The 17,314-nt window shown below is 39.7% G+C and overlaps 1 protein-coding gene and 1 long non-coding RNA gene across 12 annotated transcripts in view; both read left to right on the top strand.

The window, feature by feature from the left end:
• The window catches only part of PPP2R2B (protein phosphatase 2 regulatory subunit Bbeta), a 504,947-nt gene that overhangs the window by 142,993 nt on the left and 344,640 nt on the right, over positions 1 to 17,314 (top strand). The gene's annotated exons all lie outside the window — the stretch shown is intronic.
• LOC116531513 lies at positions 795 to 10,137 on the top strand. Its single transcript, XR_004260464.1, has 3 exons — positions 795 to 806; positions 3,981 to 3,984; positions 9,658 to 10,137. It is a non-coding gene; the product is annotated as an uncharacterized LOC116531513 (long non-coding RNA).

The raw sequence follows: 17,314 nt of genomic DNA on the forward strand, positions 1-17,314 counted from the left end.
TTGCTAACTGCTTACAGACTGCTCAAAGTATGTAAATTCAATTCAACTTTTATTCAAGTCTCTCTGCATATGGCTCAGGGAATACAAAGATGAACATGACAGTGCTGAGAAAAACTTAATTAGGAAGGTCACTGCATAAAAAACATATAATAAATTTTTCCTCGAAACCTTTGTGGAACAAGGCAGGATATAAATAAATAAAAACATTATACATGCAGAAGCCAAACAGACATAAATTTCAGATCATCTGTCACACACTTTCCCTCTGCTGTCGCAGATAACCAGGAGCTGTACCAAGTGACCTGCAGCTCCTTGAAGACATCCTGTTCTCTAAGCCTCCATGAAGGTGTGACTGTGGCTCACTCTAGCTCAAAGGATGTCTCCTTTCCTCACACTTTCACATGGCAACCCCTGCTCAGCCTTCAAACCTCAGAGCAGAGGCCACCTCCCTTGGCAAGCTGCTCTGACTCCATCTTCCTCCTTCTCTGCCTTCTGTCAAAAGCACCTGTGTTCTATGGTCCTACATTTCTTCCACAGTACTTAGTACGTAAGTAACCCCTTAATACCACATATCAGAGTAACCCACTGACAGACTGTGAGGAATGAGGAGGTGGCATGACATAAAGTGCAAAGCAAGATGGCCCCAGCCCTATCCCAGCTCTGCTACTCACTACCTATCTTTGGGGAAGTTACTAGTAACCACTTTTTTTTTTTCTAAATGTACTTTTTTTTTATTATTGCATTTTAGGTTTGGGGGTACATGTGAAGAACATGCAAGATTGTTGCATAGGTATACACATGGCAGTGTGCTTTGCTGCCTTCCTCCCCCTCACCTATATCTGGCATTTCTCCCCATGCCATCCCCCTCCAACTCCCCACCCCCCGCTGTCCCTCCCCTATTTCCCCCCAACAGACCCTAGTGTGTAGTGCTCCCCTCCCTGTGTCCATGTGTTCTCATTGTTCAACACCCGTCTATGAGTGAGAACATGCAGTGTTTGGTTTTCTGCTCCTGTGTCAGTTTGCTGAGAATGATGGCTTCCAGGTTCATCCATGTCCCTACAAAGGACACGAATTCATCGTTTTTGATGGCTGCGTAATACTACATGGTGTGTATGTGCCTCATTTTCCCTGTCCAGTCTATCATTGATGGGCATTTGGGTTGGTTCCACGTCTTTGCTATTGTAAACTGTGCTGCAATGAACATTCGTGTGCATGTGTCCTTATAGTAGAACGATTTGTAATCCTTTGGATATATACCCAGTAATGGGATTGCTGGGTCAAATAGAATTTCTATTTCTATGTCCTTGAGGAATCGCCACACTGTCTTCCACAATGGCAACCACTTTTTTTTGAGACAGGGTCTCACTCTGTCACCCAGGCTGGAGTGCAATGGCACGTGATATTGGCTCCCTCCAACCTCTGCCTCCCAGGTTCAAGTGATTCTCCTGCCTCAGCCTCCCTAGTGGCTGGGATTACAGATGCATGCCACCACACCCACCTAATTTTGTATTTTTAGGAGAGATGGGGTTTCACCGTGTTAGCCAGGCTGATCTCGAACTCCCAGCCTCAGGTGTTGTGCCCACGTTGGCCTCTCAAAGTGCTGGGATTACAGACGTGAGCCACGATGCCCAGCTTAGCAACCACTTTAAAATATCAATTATTTTTATCCACAAATGGAAGTTTATACTACCTAATTCAAAGGGTGGTTTGGGGGACTCTAATCAAGCATATGAAGCATTTCATACAGGGACTTTCCATTAGACAGCGTTGAAAAACAAACAAACAAACAAACACTGGCTCACTGGTTTGTCTCCCACAACAGACCAAGGACCTCCGGGAGGGCATAGAGTATGTCCTTTATCTCTATGATCCCCAGTTACCTGGCAAGGAGCAAAGTCTCAGTACAGGTGTGTTAGAGTGTTCACATAGTAAAACCAAGCCCACAGCCTTAGGGGCTAAAAGAAATGAGATGACAGGCTTCTCATTTGGCTCAGGGAGAGCTTTAGTGCTTTGTGTGTGTCCTCCTACCACCTCTCTGTACAGAGAGGTTCTGTTTGTTTGAGCCTAGTGATGTGAAAAGCAATCAGAAGGACTGTAAAAATCTCAACAGACCTGTCTTTTTTTTTTGAGAAACCATCCTTTCATAACTGTCTAGGGTTTTTTTTTTTTTGTTTTTTTTTTTTTTCTTTTCCTGCTTACAAGGAGTCTTAAGGCTGATAACAAAAAGATAACAGCATAGGTATTAGCAACCTCTGCATTAGTTCATTTCATTTACTTCTTTTGCCCACTCAGAGGGGGAATGAATGATAATTTAGGCATCTTCTTAGGCAGCATGAGTGACCAGGACAAAGTGTAATAATGGATGGGCACAATGCCTAGAATGATTATATCAAATGACTCCACTTGCTTACAGTAGGAAATCTTTGCTTTCTTGAAACAAAGGATAGGGTTAAACTCTCAAAAGAATAAGATAGTGAGACACATCAGGAAGGTACCCCACCCCAAAATGTCAACATGTGTAGCTCTGCTGATGCCTAAACTGATGGTGATAGAGCTTGCTTTCCTGATATGTTATTCCTTGCTGGAATGCCATTGTATTTGACTATAGTAACAGCAATAGCTGTAGCTCCTATTTATTGAATACCTCCAATCTGTCAGGTACAGATATGCTCCATCATTTAATTTTCCAAGCAATCCTATCAAATAGGTATATTCCCCACTATATAGGTAAGGAAAATGAGGCTTAGAAGTATCATGACTTGCTGGGAAAGATCAGAACTGGGAATCAAACCAAGCTCTATCTGATTCCAAGCCTATACAGACCTCAGAAGCCAGGTATCAAATCTGCTCAGCTTTAAGACTTGCTCTCTCTCCTCTAGCCATGTTTTCTACCACCCTTTCCCAAACTTTACACTGAAGACATACCAAACTTCTTTTAGTTTCTCCAACATACTATAAGAACCTTTTTTTCTCTCTTTTCTTGCCCTCTTTACTTTCAATCCTCCTTTACCTGGCTCACACTTTCAGACCTCAGCTAAAATGCCACTTTAGGGAATGTATTTCCTGACAGCCTATCACCATCTCCACATATTGCTGGGTGGCCTTGCTAAGTGCTCCCAGAGCTACTTGGCCTTCCCCCATGTTAGCATGGATTATATGGTACAATTATGTCTTAGATCATTATCTGTGTTCTTCATTAGATAGTGTCATAGTCCATTCAGGAGGCTATAATAAAATATCGTAAGCTGAGTAACTTATAAACAACATAAATTTATTTTCCCTAGTTCTGGAGGCTGGAAAGTCCAAGGTTAAGGTGCTGGTGAATTTGGTGTCTGGTGAGAGCCTGTGTTCTGGCTCATAGACAGTGCCTTCTAGCTGTACCTCACATGATGGAAGGGATGAGGGTCTATCTGGAATCTATGTTGTAATGGCACTAATTCCATTGGTGAGGGCTCTACCGTCATGATCTAGTCACCTCCCAAAGGCGCACCTCCTGATTCCATCACCTTGGGGGTTAGGATTTCAACACATGAATTTTGAGAGGCACAGATAGACTTTAAGTACTTTGAGGACTGATCTAAGTCTGTCTGATTTACTGTTTTATCTTCAATGCCTAGAAATGAATATAAGTTCAATACCTAATAGGGAGAATAAATAAATGCATAAATGAATCAATGGTAACTGGTGGAGTAAGAATACTTTGCAGTAGAAGAGTGATAATTTCCCATCTATTTTTTCATACCAAAGGCAAATTTATCTTTTCCATATTAGATTCAGATTACCCCTACCTATTTACAGACATTATCAATCGGTGATCTGGAAGAATGTGCTTTGTTTTTAGAGTAATAGTCCTGGTTCGCCACAGCAACGCCTTTCAATTAAAAAAAAAAACTGTTTGTCCTCTGATTTCCCTTTCAACTTTGAGGCAATTGCATACAACTTTCAAATATTTAGTTTCAAATTTTAAGCTACAGCCATAGAAAAGTTACAGGTATATTCGTTGAGGCCAAAGCCTCCCCAGGCACCCAACATATGCTTTTTTTTTTTTTTTTTTTGGCTTGTGAAAATTTACCTCTTCTGATTCCAGGGCACCTCAGAACTTCCATTTGTCACAATAGGTCACATATTCTTAAATGGATCTCATTTTGTTTCTCTCTGGATGCTTGGTAATCTCCCTGAAGCAGAAATTTCAGAATAAAGTTAGGTGGTTCTTAATGGTTCCCAAATGTGGTTGATAATAGGTTTTATTTTTTCTCTTGGTTTTTTTTTTTTTTTTTTTTTTTTTCTCAACCATCAGGCACCATAGCCAAAATACTTATCTGAGAGAGAATGGGAAGAAAAACTCCCTAATAATCATTTTTAAAATCTTTTGACTTTTAAAAGAAATAATTAAGGTACAGCTTTGACCCACTCTGCAATCAGAGAATTGGGTTTCCTGGATACAGACTTTGTGCTATTCTATTTAACCAAAGAGCAACTTGGGCATTTATCCAGGGTACTCCTCAAGGATCCAATATGTTAATTGAAAAAAAAATCTTAGGAAATAACTTTACAAGCAAACAATTCATCCAACTGGAAACACATGGGATTATTTTCCGATCTCTCTTACTTGAAATCTCAGCTGCTGAAGCAAAGGATATTAAAAAAAAAAAATAAGAATTTCTTAAAGAGCAAACAGAATTAGTTACAATTCCAAGGTAGAATACAATCAGCTTTAATTAAAACAGCAAATAATATAATTCTCACGTGGATATTTTAGCATACTTAGTGCTGTTACAGGTGAAGAAACACTGTTTTCTAGGCTGTCTTTCCAGATTCTCAAGGATTCTTTGATACCTTCACATCTGGATTATCTCTGCTGGATATGGCTTTCTCCTCCTGCCCCTTGCTCAAGGAAGTCTTTTTGATCTACTGCAGCATTTGGTATCTCTCTGCATATACTAGGTGGTTAGTTTTCCTTTTTTCTCTGCTCTGTGACCTTATTTATCATGAAGGTATATATCTTTATATACGTCACAAATGGGATGTATATAAAGAAGAACTCAGCTGGGAGAAGATTCAGCCACCTGGGCCACTAGACTCTTCAGTCTCTTCATGAAATCTATTGTCCGAAGATCTGTATATTAGTCTGTTCTCATGCTGCTAATAAAGACATACCCAAGACTAGGTAATTTATACAGGAAAGAGGTTTACTGGACTCACAGTTCCACATGGCTGGGGACAGAAGCCTCACAGTCATGGCAGAGGGCAAAGGAGAAGCAAAGGCATGTCTTACATGGTAGCAGACAAGAAAAAGTGCCAAGTAGAAGGGGGAAAAGCTCCTTTTGAAATCATGAGATCTCCTGAGAACTCACTCACTATCACCAGAACAGCAGTATTGGGGTAACCACAACTATGAGTCAATTACCTCCCACTGGGCCCCTCCTGTGACATGTGGGAATTATGGGAACTACCATTCAAGATGAGATTTGGGTGAGGACACAGCCAAACCATATCAATTTAATATTTCAGGTAATTCAGATCATCCCTTAAAACCAGGATAAAAAGCTGAGGGACAGGCTGATAACTTGATAAACCCTAGAATACAATAGGCCTTGAATTTGAGAATCCCAGTTCCCTGGAGATGATTTTGACCTAATTTAAGGAAAACAAACAAACAAAAAGGAGTGATGTGTTGTGAATAGTTAACAAATAAGTGGGCCAATATAAACAATTCAGTTCAAACGTACTAAGGAAGGTTCAGAGTTTGAAATTCTCCTGGTGCTTCAGGAAGAATGATAGAAAACATCACATATTATTTCTGATGACCAGACATGGATTTGCTGCTGGAGGTTGGGGGAAAAATGTCTGGATTTATCCATTCACTTACACATGTGCATGTATACACACATATACCCATGCGTGCACTGACACACAATTATCTTCTAAATTAGTCTTCTAAATTATATAGGAAAGTAATTTCTTTATTAGCTGTTAAGAGAATTAAGAGGTGTTTTCTGTTTAAAGTCAACTCACTATAAACTATGATATGGAAAGAATAAGCTAACGTGGGGCTAATTAGAACCCATAGATATTTCTCAAACCTCACTTTGGACAATTTCAGTCCTTTCTACTATTTACCCAGGTTACTCCCAGGTTTTCCCCATACCTGCTAATAAGAAGCCAAAAGTGGCCTAAATTTTCCTCACAGTACCTCTTGTTTACCCTTGGCTAGAGTAGCTAGGAATAATGAAATGCCTTAAAAACCAAGAAAGAAGGAAGGTGACATCTGAGTAAATCTCTATAGGCAAACAATCGACCCCTGAATCTTTGAATTGGTACTATAGGTACCCTTGACTTCAGTTCAGTTGATCAAAAAAGCACTGCCCGTTTAGAAAGCAGAGATTATTGAGAGAGGGTGCTGTTTCTGGACATTTCCAAGGAGGCCTGTTGTGAGCTAGCATTCTTAAGAAATGTTGTCTCAAACCTGCAGGGCGGTCAGCAATCTTCTTACCTCCATTTCCCATTGTGTAGCAGGAGAATAATGAGCAGGCTGGATCTGCTCTCAGAAACACTAAGATGGGAAACAAAAGCATGCCCACATAAAACATTTTCATCACATTGTTACTTGCCAATGTATTATTGCAGAAGCTCTGGCTTGGGTTACAGAGATATCACTGTCTCCTCCTTTCAACTATAGTCATTGAGAAGAGCACTAAAAAAAAATTATCCGTTGCACAATAGTGGACAGAATGTTCAGGCTAGTTTGGCAAGGTCAAATGAACACCAGTGAGAATTTACATTCACTGGACATGTGAGGAGTGCTTTATGTCTGGAAAAGACTTAATGATAATACGGTAAACAACTAAACTTTTGCAAGTTAAAAGTAATAATAGCATGTGGTATTTGCTGAGCATTCTCCTGGATGTTTAGCTATAGCCAAGAGACTGATTTCTGCATTCCAAAAAGAGAAAGGGGGGTAAGAATACATAAAAAAAGAAATTTTAGACATAAAATTCTAATATCAACAAAGAGAAATGAGTTTGGGCTTCAACAAGAATAAGAGCATCGGGGTTCGGGAGAAACCACAGTGTCAATGAATCCCAGTACAAACCTCTTCTTTTGCATTTTTAATTCATATTTTCTTATCCTCTGAGTTGACAATTCATGTCCACCTAATCCCACTCCCCTTCTTGTGGATGGTGGGGAGAAAAGATTACCACCTTGATCTGGGAAGCCTATTCAAAACAGGCTGGTCAATTCTCCCGCTTCAGTTCAGTTCAGTTCAGTTCAGTTTCCTCACCATATTCAAAACAGTTCAGTGTGGGGTATGGTGACTTAGAGGTGTCCTTCAGATTTCCAAGTGGAGATGGCATATAGAGTTGGAGTTTGGGGGAGAGATTTGATCTAAAAAATATAAACCTGAAAAGGGCCAATAAATAGATGGGATTTAAAATCATGAAACTGGATGAAATCACCAAAGGAATAAGTGCAACGGTTCAAAAGAAAAGCCGTCACAGGAGCTGTGCTTGAGGCACAAGTAAAAAAAGACATGTTCCTCAGGAAACCAATCCCAAGCCTTGACCAATATGTGGAAGCACAGCAGATAGTGTGATGAATTTTACATTTCGGCTTTGGGAACTTGAAGAAGGTATGGCTATGAGATCTCATCTTCTGAACCACATAATGGCTGCCTGGAGTTCTGTCTGTGGAAGGTTCTGAGACCATGCCTAGGTTTAATGGTGAAGAAAGTCACAATCATTTAGTAATGTGTGATAGAGGTGTGACAAGAGTGATAGCATGGGGCAGCATCAGATATCCACCGCTCTTTGTCTGCAGGAATAGCCACAAGCTTAAGGATAGATGGCAAGTGGTGTTTAGAGAGTTCATTGAATGCTTTCGACTTGCTGCAAATTAATCTGTCTGATTTCTATTAAAAATACTATATGGCCGGGCGCGGTGGCTCACGCCTGTAATCCCAGCACTTTGGGAGGCCGAGGCGGGTGGATCATGAGGTCGAGACCATCCTGGTCAAAATGGTGAAACCCCGTCTCTACTAAAACTACAAAAAATTAGCTGGGCATGGTGGCGCGTGCCTGTAATCCCAGCTACTCAGGAGGCTGAGGCAGGAGAATTGCCTGAACCCAGGAGGCGGAGGTTGCGGTGAGCCAAGATCGCGCCATTGCACTCCAGCCTGGGCAACAAGAGCGAAACTCCGACTCAAAAAAAAAAAAAAAAATACTATATGATCTGTTGCTGAAATTATCTTACATATGCAAGAAAGATTTTATTGCTCTAGAGCCACTAGCATGTGTTGGATTTAAGTGTATGAAAGGGAACAATGAAGGAAGAAGAGAAAGAAAAGTCAAAACCCAAGGCAAAGAGTGGACTTTTAGCTATGACTCTGGCTAAAAGGAAGTCGGGTAAATCGTCTTCCCAAAATGCAATGATAGAACTGAGAAAAGTTGGAAACTTCAACTATTTGGGCTCTGGAAATCAACCAAAGGCATACAACAACCTGAGAAGTGTTTGTCCTTTAAAAACCATGGGACATCACTCAGGAACAGTGGGAATCTGAGATGTTCTGACTAGGGCTCCTCCCATCCATCTCAGCCCAGCCTATAGGTTCTGCCAAGGTACAGCAAGCCATGATGACCAGTAGCTTCTCTGTAGATGTTGAAGGAGACTCAACCAGTTTGAAGAGCTGGGCGGTGCAGACACCAAGCAAAGTTGCCAGTAGAAATGATAATCTTGGACGGAAGTGAGTTGGGAAGACCATCAGCTCCACCAGCCTGAAGTTGCAGTTGTGGTCAGAGATAGCACATTACTGGCTGAGGCTGTGCATATGGGCAGTGGAGACTGAAGAGACACAAGCCCCTTATATGCTTCTGGTTAATCCAAAATCTCTATGCTTGTGCATAGGATACTCAAACGGGTCTAGCAGATACCAGACTCGGGGGATCTTGGAAAAAACCTGAACTTTGTATATGCTCCTCTACCTAGGAATAGGTGAAAAAGGGCAAAGGATAGAAATTTTAGTGTTTTAAGGTGTTTGAACATAAATGATGTTCAATCATGAGCTGAGCACTAAGGCTATACAGACACAGGAGCAACCTGTAGCAAGCCAAATTTAAAAATAAAATCAGGAATGTATATATAGTTTAAATTAGCATAGGCATTACTAGCCTAGGGGAAACAGATTTCACAGATTTAGTCCAGGCAAGTTACAAACAAAATACTAGCAACAACCACCATCAAGGGAAATAAATATCAGAATTCAGAGTAGTTGCACTGTGTTATCTTAAATATCTCATTTTTAGGAAAAGAAAGTGTGGCCCATTCTCAAGAAAAGAAAACCAGTTAATAGAAACTCTGTGAGTATTGCCAAATATTTGTGGACAAAGATTTCAAAGCAGCTATTGCAAATATTTCCAAAGAACTAAAGCAAACCATGTTTAAAGAATTAAGGAAAAGTGGGGTAATAAGAGATCAACAAATAGATTCTTAATAAGGATACTGAATTTATTAAAAAATACCAAGTGAAAATTCTGTAGCTAAAGAGTAAATAACTGTAATTAAAAAAAAATTCACTAGGGAGTTCAATAGCAGGTTTGAGAGAAAAGAAGGAATCAGTGAACTATAAATCAATAGAAATTACTCAATCTAGAGAATAGTGAGAAAACAGACTGCAGTAAAATAAACAGACCCTCAGAAATCTATGGGACAAGCTTAAGCACAGAAACAACAACATCAGGGGAATGTTGGAAGGAGAGAAGAGAAAGGGACCCTATTTGAAAAAATAATGGCCAAAACTTCCAAAATTTGATTTTTTAGAAAATTAATCTATACACCCAAGAAGCTGAAAGAAACCCAAGCAGGATAAACACAAATAGATCCACACTTTAACACAGCATTGTCAAACTATTGAACACAAATCCAAAGAGAAAATCTTGAAAGCAGCAAGAATAGCAGTCATCACAGAAAGGTGAGCATCTAGGTAATTAAGCTGGCTTCTCATCTAAAACCATGGATGCCAGAAGGCAGAAGAATGGCACATCCATAGTGCAGAAAGAAAATAATGTCAAAGAAGAATTCTGTATCTAACAGAACTATCCTTCAAAAATGAGGGCAAAATAAGGACATTTTCAGATTAATAAAGACTGAGCAAATATATTGCTAAGCAGCCCTGTTTTATAAGATGTACTAAAGGAAGGAAGACCTTCAGGAAATGGTACTCTAAGATAACACAAATCCACAGGAAAAAATGAAGAGCGCTGCAAATGATTAATATGTGAGTTAGTGTAAAAGATCCCATAAAATATATTTTTTGTCGCTTTTCCCAATTTCTTTAAAAGACATAGAATTGGGTGAAACAGTGATTTTAACATTGTAGTGTTGTGTTTATAACATGTATAGATTTAATGTCTAGGACAGTAGGACAGTAATAGCACAAAGGAGGGAGGAGGGAATGGCACTATATTGGAGCAAAGTTCATGTATTTTCTGGAGTTAAATTACTGTTAACCAAAAGAAGATCATGATACATTAAAATGCATATTGTAATCCTAAAGCAGCTATTAAGAAAAAAACATGAAAATATAGTACATTAAGAGGATAATTTAAATGGCACACTAAAAATATTTGTTCAACACAAAGAAAGCAATCAAGGAGGAACAGATAGTCAAAAAAGACAAAAGACAGAAAATCTAAGGCAGGTCTTTGGTAGAATTGTTATTCTTTTTGCTCCTGTGTGATTTTTTAGTAAAAAGGGAACTAAAAATCTGTAACAAGGAGGATGGTCTACATGATTCTGGACACAAAGCAAAATGGAAATGTATGAACCCTTGCTGAAAAAGTATTTCAAATTTCATTATGGTGAAAGCAGATCAGTAGCTAAACAAGGATGCCCTTCTGAGCACAGGGTGCTGTGTGAAATATACAAGTTGTTCATCCATGAAGCTGCCCCTAATAAAAAGCAAGAGGTTACTGTATCACATTTTCTCACTCTCTGGATAAAGCCCCTTTGCTGTCTCCCTGTTGTCCTCTGCTTTCTTATCCTTATATCCAAAATCTTCAGTACTTGGGATGGGCCCATCCTTCAGGACAACAAGTCCAACAGACCAGATCCAAGCTGTTAACTCAACTTGAGACAGCTTCCGTTATACTTGGGTGCAGATTGTTTTGCATTGAAACCTGTAATTTCCTTATTTGTGCTGACTTTGTACTTTTCAGTTGAAGTTGTCCTTGTAAGCAAAGGTGGCATGGGGGTCTCAGAGAAGAACATCATTATCTAAGCAGCTGATATTTTCTTTAACTTTTAAGTTTACAGGCACAAGTGCAGTTTGTTACACAGGTAAACTTGTGTCATGCGGATTTGTTGTACAGATTATTTCATCACCAGGTATTAAGTCTAGTACCCATTAGTTATTTTTCCTGATCCTCTCCCTCTTCCCACTGTCAATCCCCCAAAAGTCCCCAGTGTGTGTTGTTCCCCTCTATGAGTACATGTGTTTTCATCATTTAGCTTTCACTTATGAGAACATGCTGTATGTGGTTTTCTGTTCAAATACAGCATGTTCTCATAAGTGGGAGCTAAATGATTAAAACTAAGGTTAGTTTGTTTGTTAAGGATAATGGCCTTCAACTCCATCTATGTCCCTACAAAGGAACGAACTATCATTTCTTCTTGTCTATGGCTGTATAGTATTCCGTGGTGTATATGTACCACATTTTCTTCATACAGTCCATCATTGATGGGCCTCTGGGTTGATTTCATGTGTTTACTATTGTGAACAGTGCTGCAATAAACATATGTGTGTGTGTGTGTCTTTATAATAGAATAATGTATGTTCTTTTGGGCATACACCCAGTAACAGGGTTGCTGGGTCAAATGGTATTTTTGTCTTTAGGTCTTCGAGGGATTGCCACACTGTCTTCAATAATGGCTGAACTAATTTACACTCCTATCATTCATTAATTCATTTGAAAATGTTTAATATATATGAAACCCAAGAAGGGTTTCCCACAATCCCACTAGGGATTGTGCTGGGCTAAGCTGATCTGTTTGTTAGGAATGCCAGTGGTGCAATGATCTAACAGTACAGTGATCTCAACATGTTTTCATAATTAGGCTTTGTGACTACCGTAGAGAGAACTGACTGCAACACAGTTCACTAGTGTCAAACAGACTGGAGAGCACTCTGGTGGAAGGTCATGGCCATACATCATCCAATCCAGTTATACTTAGGCTCTGACAGGTACATTTTGCCTGCTTCAAGTTTGTGATGAGCTAGTAAGTGGTCCCCGCTGTGCTTTCAGACCTCTGTCATGCTTGTTTTTCTGGAAAAAAAAAGAAAAGTGAATATGAGGACGAGCATGAAACAATCAACGTTATCACCTAGGCATACTGAGAATCTTTTAATTTCAGGTTAGAGAAAATCTGACTCAAAACAGGCTAAACAAAAAAAAAGAAATTTAGATTCTCATGTAGCTGAAAAACCTGGAACTGTCAAAGCTTTGGAGCAAGGCTTGATTACATGCCTCACCTATGTCATCAAATGTAATATTTTTTCCATTTTCTTCTTGACTTTCTATGACATCTCGTTTAATCCTAAAACTGGATTCTGTTATAAACTTCCAAAATTATTTCCAGTCTCTTCTGGAACTTTCTTGTTCTACATAAATGTCCAACAAGAAGAGAGACCCTCTTCCCTCACAGTTCTCTGAGCCAGGAAGCATTTTTTTTCCAGAAGCCGCAGCAAACACCTCCTTGTTTCTCGTTGGCCTAAACTGAATCTTCTGATTTGAACTAATCACTGCAGCAAAGCCAATGGGATGTGTTGATGGGCTTAAACCACCCAGAGTTCTACTCTAGAACTGAGAGTAGGGTGTACTTCCTCCAAGCACATGGGCTATATGATAAAGGTACTGTTACCAGGACAGTGGAAGACTGCTGTGTGCTGAGAGGGTTAAACTAGTAAAAGCTCATTACCCCACCAAGAGGAAACATTGACTATTGTGAAGTCAGTGGCCACCAGACCCTGAGCTCCCTGCCCCATGTGCTGTGGAGCCTAGAATGTTGAAGAGAGCTGGGGAGGAGGTGTCGAGAACACTAGGCTCCCTCCTACCATCTAATTTACGGTCCAACATGTGAGTAACACCAATACAAATGAAAAGCCATCAGATGTGTCCAACAGTGAATATCATCCTGGAAGACTCTGAACTAGGAGATAGAGTCCTGGAGAGGTGTTTATTTTCAAATATAAAAAAGGTAAGGGGAGCTTTTATTGACATTTTCAGATATACAGTACTAACAATAATCCTTGATATCATGCATGCTTGGAAAAAAAAAAGCAGAAAAGCAGAAACTGCAAAGGTTTAACCTTAACTACCAAGAGGATGCAAGAACTAATTGATAGTAAGATATTCATTCATTCTACCAACATTTATCAATGTCTGCTATGTACTTAGCCTTGAACTAGGCACCATATTGGATAGGAACAGTTTAGCATAGGTACAGTTTAGCATACAATTTAGCAAAGGCCTTAGAATCTTTCAGACCTAGGAATGAATCCCAGCTCTGTCATTCAGCTTCTTTGAGCCTCAGTTGCCTCACGGTAAAGTGAGGACATGCCTACCTTAAGTGGCTGTGGTAAATATTAAATGGCAAAAAGAATTAAAAGTCAAATAAATGAATGCACTCATCCAAGTGACTTGCACACTTGTAAGAAATGGTAGGCATCTCAATAATAATTAATAGTAATAGTAGTAGTTGTTATACCTGAATGGTCTCTGTTCTTAAGATGTCTTGATAGGGGAGGACGTGTGGAATGTGTACAGTTAATGAGTGTCAGAAGAGAAGTAGAGATGAACTGATATGGAAGTTCACAGGAAGATGAAATGTCTTCTCCATGTTGAGAGTTGAGGAGCCTCACCACTATACATTTTACATGCAGAAGCTAGTGGGATTATGTTTAACTTTAGGTGACATCTTTTGAGTCTTTTCTCATGTCTTTCTAAGAAATGAAATCTTAAGTGTCAGTACAAAGGTTGTCAGAGAAAGATACATGAGGATTGCTGACACTTGCATAAGCACGTGAGCTCTAGGGAAGGCGAGTTGCTGGATGTCTCCACTGTTCTGTCCCGCCTCACATGGGAGATGAAATTGTTGTTGCCTGTCCGTGTGGCAAAAGGAGTAGCCGCTTGATTGACGGTTTAGTTGGGGCGACTAGGGTGTACTCCCAAAGGCATTTGATAATCTGTTCAGCTGAGCACAGTCATTTGTCTTGTTTGCTGACTACTTAACAGACGGATTTGTGATCTTGGTAATTATTATATGAACGTTAATAAGACATGGTATCTTTTATTAGCACTTCCTGGGGTTTGTTTTTCGAAATAGCAAAATCTAGATGATTTACAAGTATTAATGAGTCACTAGTATTAGTTTTGCAAGATTAACATTTGGAGGTTATTCACTCTGGAATAGTTTTCCCCTCTGAAATCTTTCACTGAAGAACAAAGACCAGAGCCAACATACTGTACTCTGTACTGCAGAAAAAGCTAATTTGGTCTGTTCAGGCCGAAATGGTTTAATTTAGAGATGTACTCATTGACACATTTTTTCATTTTAATTCTTTCCAAAGAGGTTTTGGTGGTCAAAAGATAAAATACTTTCAGAAAATTAAGATATGTTGCAGAATGATTTTCTAATAGAATTCTATGAGATTTGGACCTGTTTTACAAAGGCAGGGGGTACTACAGTTGTACCCACCCACTCCCCTACAAAATAAACATACACAGCATAAAAGGACACAACAGTGTGCTGGAGGCTGGGAGCAGGTTGGCAGGAGCTTGATTCTGTTCTGGGGCTCTTTCCGCCTATACCCAGCCTCTTCCTCCCATGTACACACATACCAGCAAGCCATCGTGAAAAGCCACTTCCTAGCAAGGACTGGCAGTCATGAGGTTATGTAGCAAAGAACAGCATCTGTAGTAGGTTAACTCAGTCAGAAAGAACTTCTGAACAAAGCAATCAGATGGCACACTGTTACTGCCCTCCCTGAAGAACTCATTTAATGACACTTAGGACGGTACCATTTCCTTTAAAGATCCAGATGCCCACTGTGCTTTAAACTGCCTGCACAGAGCATGGTTGACAGCTTCAACAAGCATTTCTTGAGCACCCACTGTGTGCCTCACACTGTATTGAGCCTGGTAAAGGCTTTATAGTGCACAGCAAAGACAGCCTATGCCAGGCAGGGTGTAGAGCCCATGTTGCTGGTTATTACAGGAGCAACTATAAGGCAGCTTGCTTTTGCCACTAAATTTAAAGTAGCAAACAGACTTAAAGGAAGAGAGTGTTCATCTTTTCTGCCCAGCCACCTTTTCAGAAACAAAAATAATTCCTATAAACTTCACTTAAGGGCTGATTATGTGCCACACATTATGCACTTTATCTTCGTTTTCTTACTTCTCACAAAGATATCTTTGGTAATTACTTGTGTCTGTAAGCCCATTTTTTAGATGAGCAAATTCATGATTGAGATGTTAAGTAACTTAAAAAAAGTTACATAGCTATTAAGAGGCAGAGCTATATCAGTGGCTGCCATGATATGCAAACTGTTTAATTTAATTTTCTAAATAAATGTATAATTCATTGCTCAGCGTTTTTTCTTATTACAAGTCACAAAATTGACAACTACTGAGCTTTTCATCTGTAGAGCTGCTATTCTGGCATAGTCTACAGATTAAACATTAAACACTCAACTACATAGCAAGAATCTGGAGCTATTGTTTGGGCTGTCCATGGAGATGTCTCTGCCAACTGTGTCCAGTTGGGGCAGATGAGTCCTTCAGGGCACCCCCTTCAAAGGGTGTATGAAGACAGTCATCTGCTGCCCCACAGAAGTGGGCACTGGTATGGGAGAATGTGTGGAAGACAGAGCCTGTCTCAACTGAGTGGTCTGTTGCTCTGGCTTTATCTTTGTTGCCTGGGCAACCTCTCTCTCTGAATGTGAGAAACTCACTTTCTCTTTTGCATGTAGATCTGTAGGAAGGACTAACAGCTATAGCTACAGGTTGCCTGTTATCCACTACCACCTATAGTTGAAAGCAGAAACCAGGTTTTGGGGAAGTATGCCATCGTGCCCAGGGTGCGAAAAGATATTAAATCACCCTAGCTTATTTTATGTAGCTGTGAAATCAGATGTGAGAAGGATCACCACCCTGAATCCTGGAAGCTTTTTCTACTAGATTTTTCTCTAAGACAAATCTCCTATAGAAATAGTCTTTATTTTTCCCTCTGATAGCTGGAGAGAATTTTGAGAAGACAGTACTATGGAGCGATTGTGAACATGGGTTTTGACATCAGTCTTTGAGTCAAAGCTTGGCTTCACCATATGCTATGTCTTTGGGTGTGTTATTTAGCTCTTCTTGTTTCCTCATCTAAGAAATGGGAACATTCATATATAGATTTTGCATATAATTGATTTCCAATTATTTATTCAAACTACTCATGTGTCAGGCATTCAGCTAGAGGCTAGTGAAACAACTATGAATTAGAAGACATGGTGTCAGCTGTTGTAGAGGTTAAATCTAGCAGCAAATTTGCATATTTAAATCGTCATTTCAAGTATTGAGTTACAAAAGAGTTTTTCCTCTTTTTTAACCATGAGCGAACCATGGAAGCAAACAACAGGAAAACTTAATTAGCTCAGGGAGTTGCAGGTAGCCTCTCTAAGAAAAAATATTTAGGTCTTAAAGGGAGATACGAGATAATCACGTGAAGAGTGGGAGAAATGTGGTTACAAGGGGATATATTTAAGGACTATAGACAAGACAAAGTATAAACACAGGAAGAACCAAAAATCTAGAAGAGACCAGACCATTCCAGAAAGGGGCAGAGTGGTATTAGATGAGGTTGAGGGAGAGGCAAAAGTTTGTAGAATCTTAGACGGTCTCATAAACTAGGTTAAAACATTTGGACTTTATCCTAAAGCCAACGGGACATTTTTAAAGGATTTAAATGGGAGTATGATATAGAGAAGTTGTGAGTATTGAATAAAATAATATGCACAAATGCTTAGCCTACTATTAGTACCTATTAATCGCTCAATAAATGCAAGCTATCATTATCATCAACTTCATCAATTTTAGATAAAAGGCAAAAATCCTGCCCTGTACTGTGGAAAGAAACTTGAGTAGTTTGTGGTGGAGCAAACATGTAAATCCTGAAAGGCTGGGAAAACCATTCTCAACTTGCAGAAGTGCAAAGCCCAAGGCGAGTTTCCCGTCATGTAAATTTTTCCTCCTGTTTCTTTGCTTCTCTGCCTTGCTAC

The sequence above is a fragment of the Sapajus apella genome, unplaced genomic scaffold (genome assembly GCF_009761245.1).
Source record: "Sapajus apella isolate SASKATOON/1434 unplaced genomic scaffold, GSC_monkey_1.0 scaffold71, whole genome shotgun sequence".
NCBI lineage: Eukaryota > Metazoa > Chordata > Mammalia > Primates > Cebidae > Sapajus > Sapajus apella.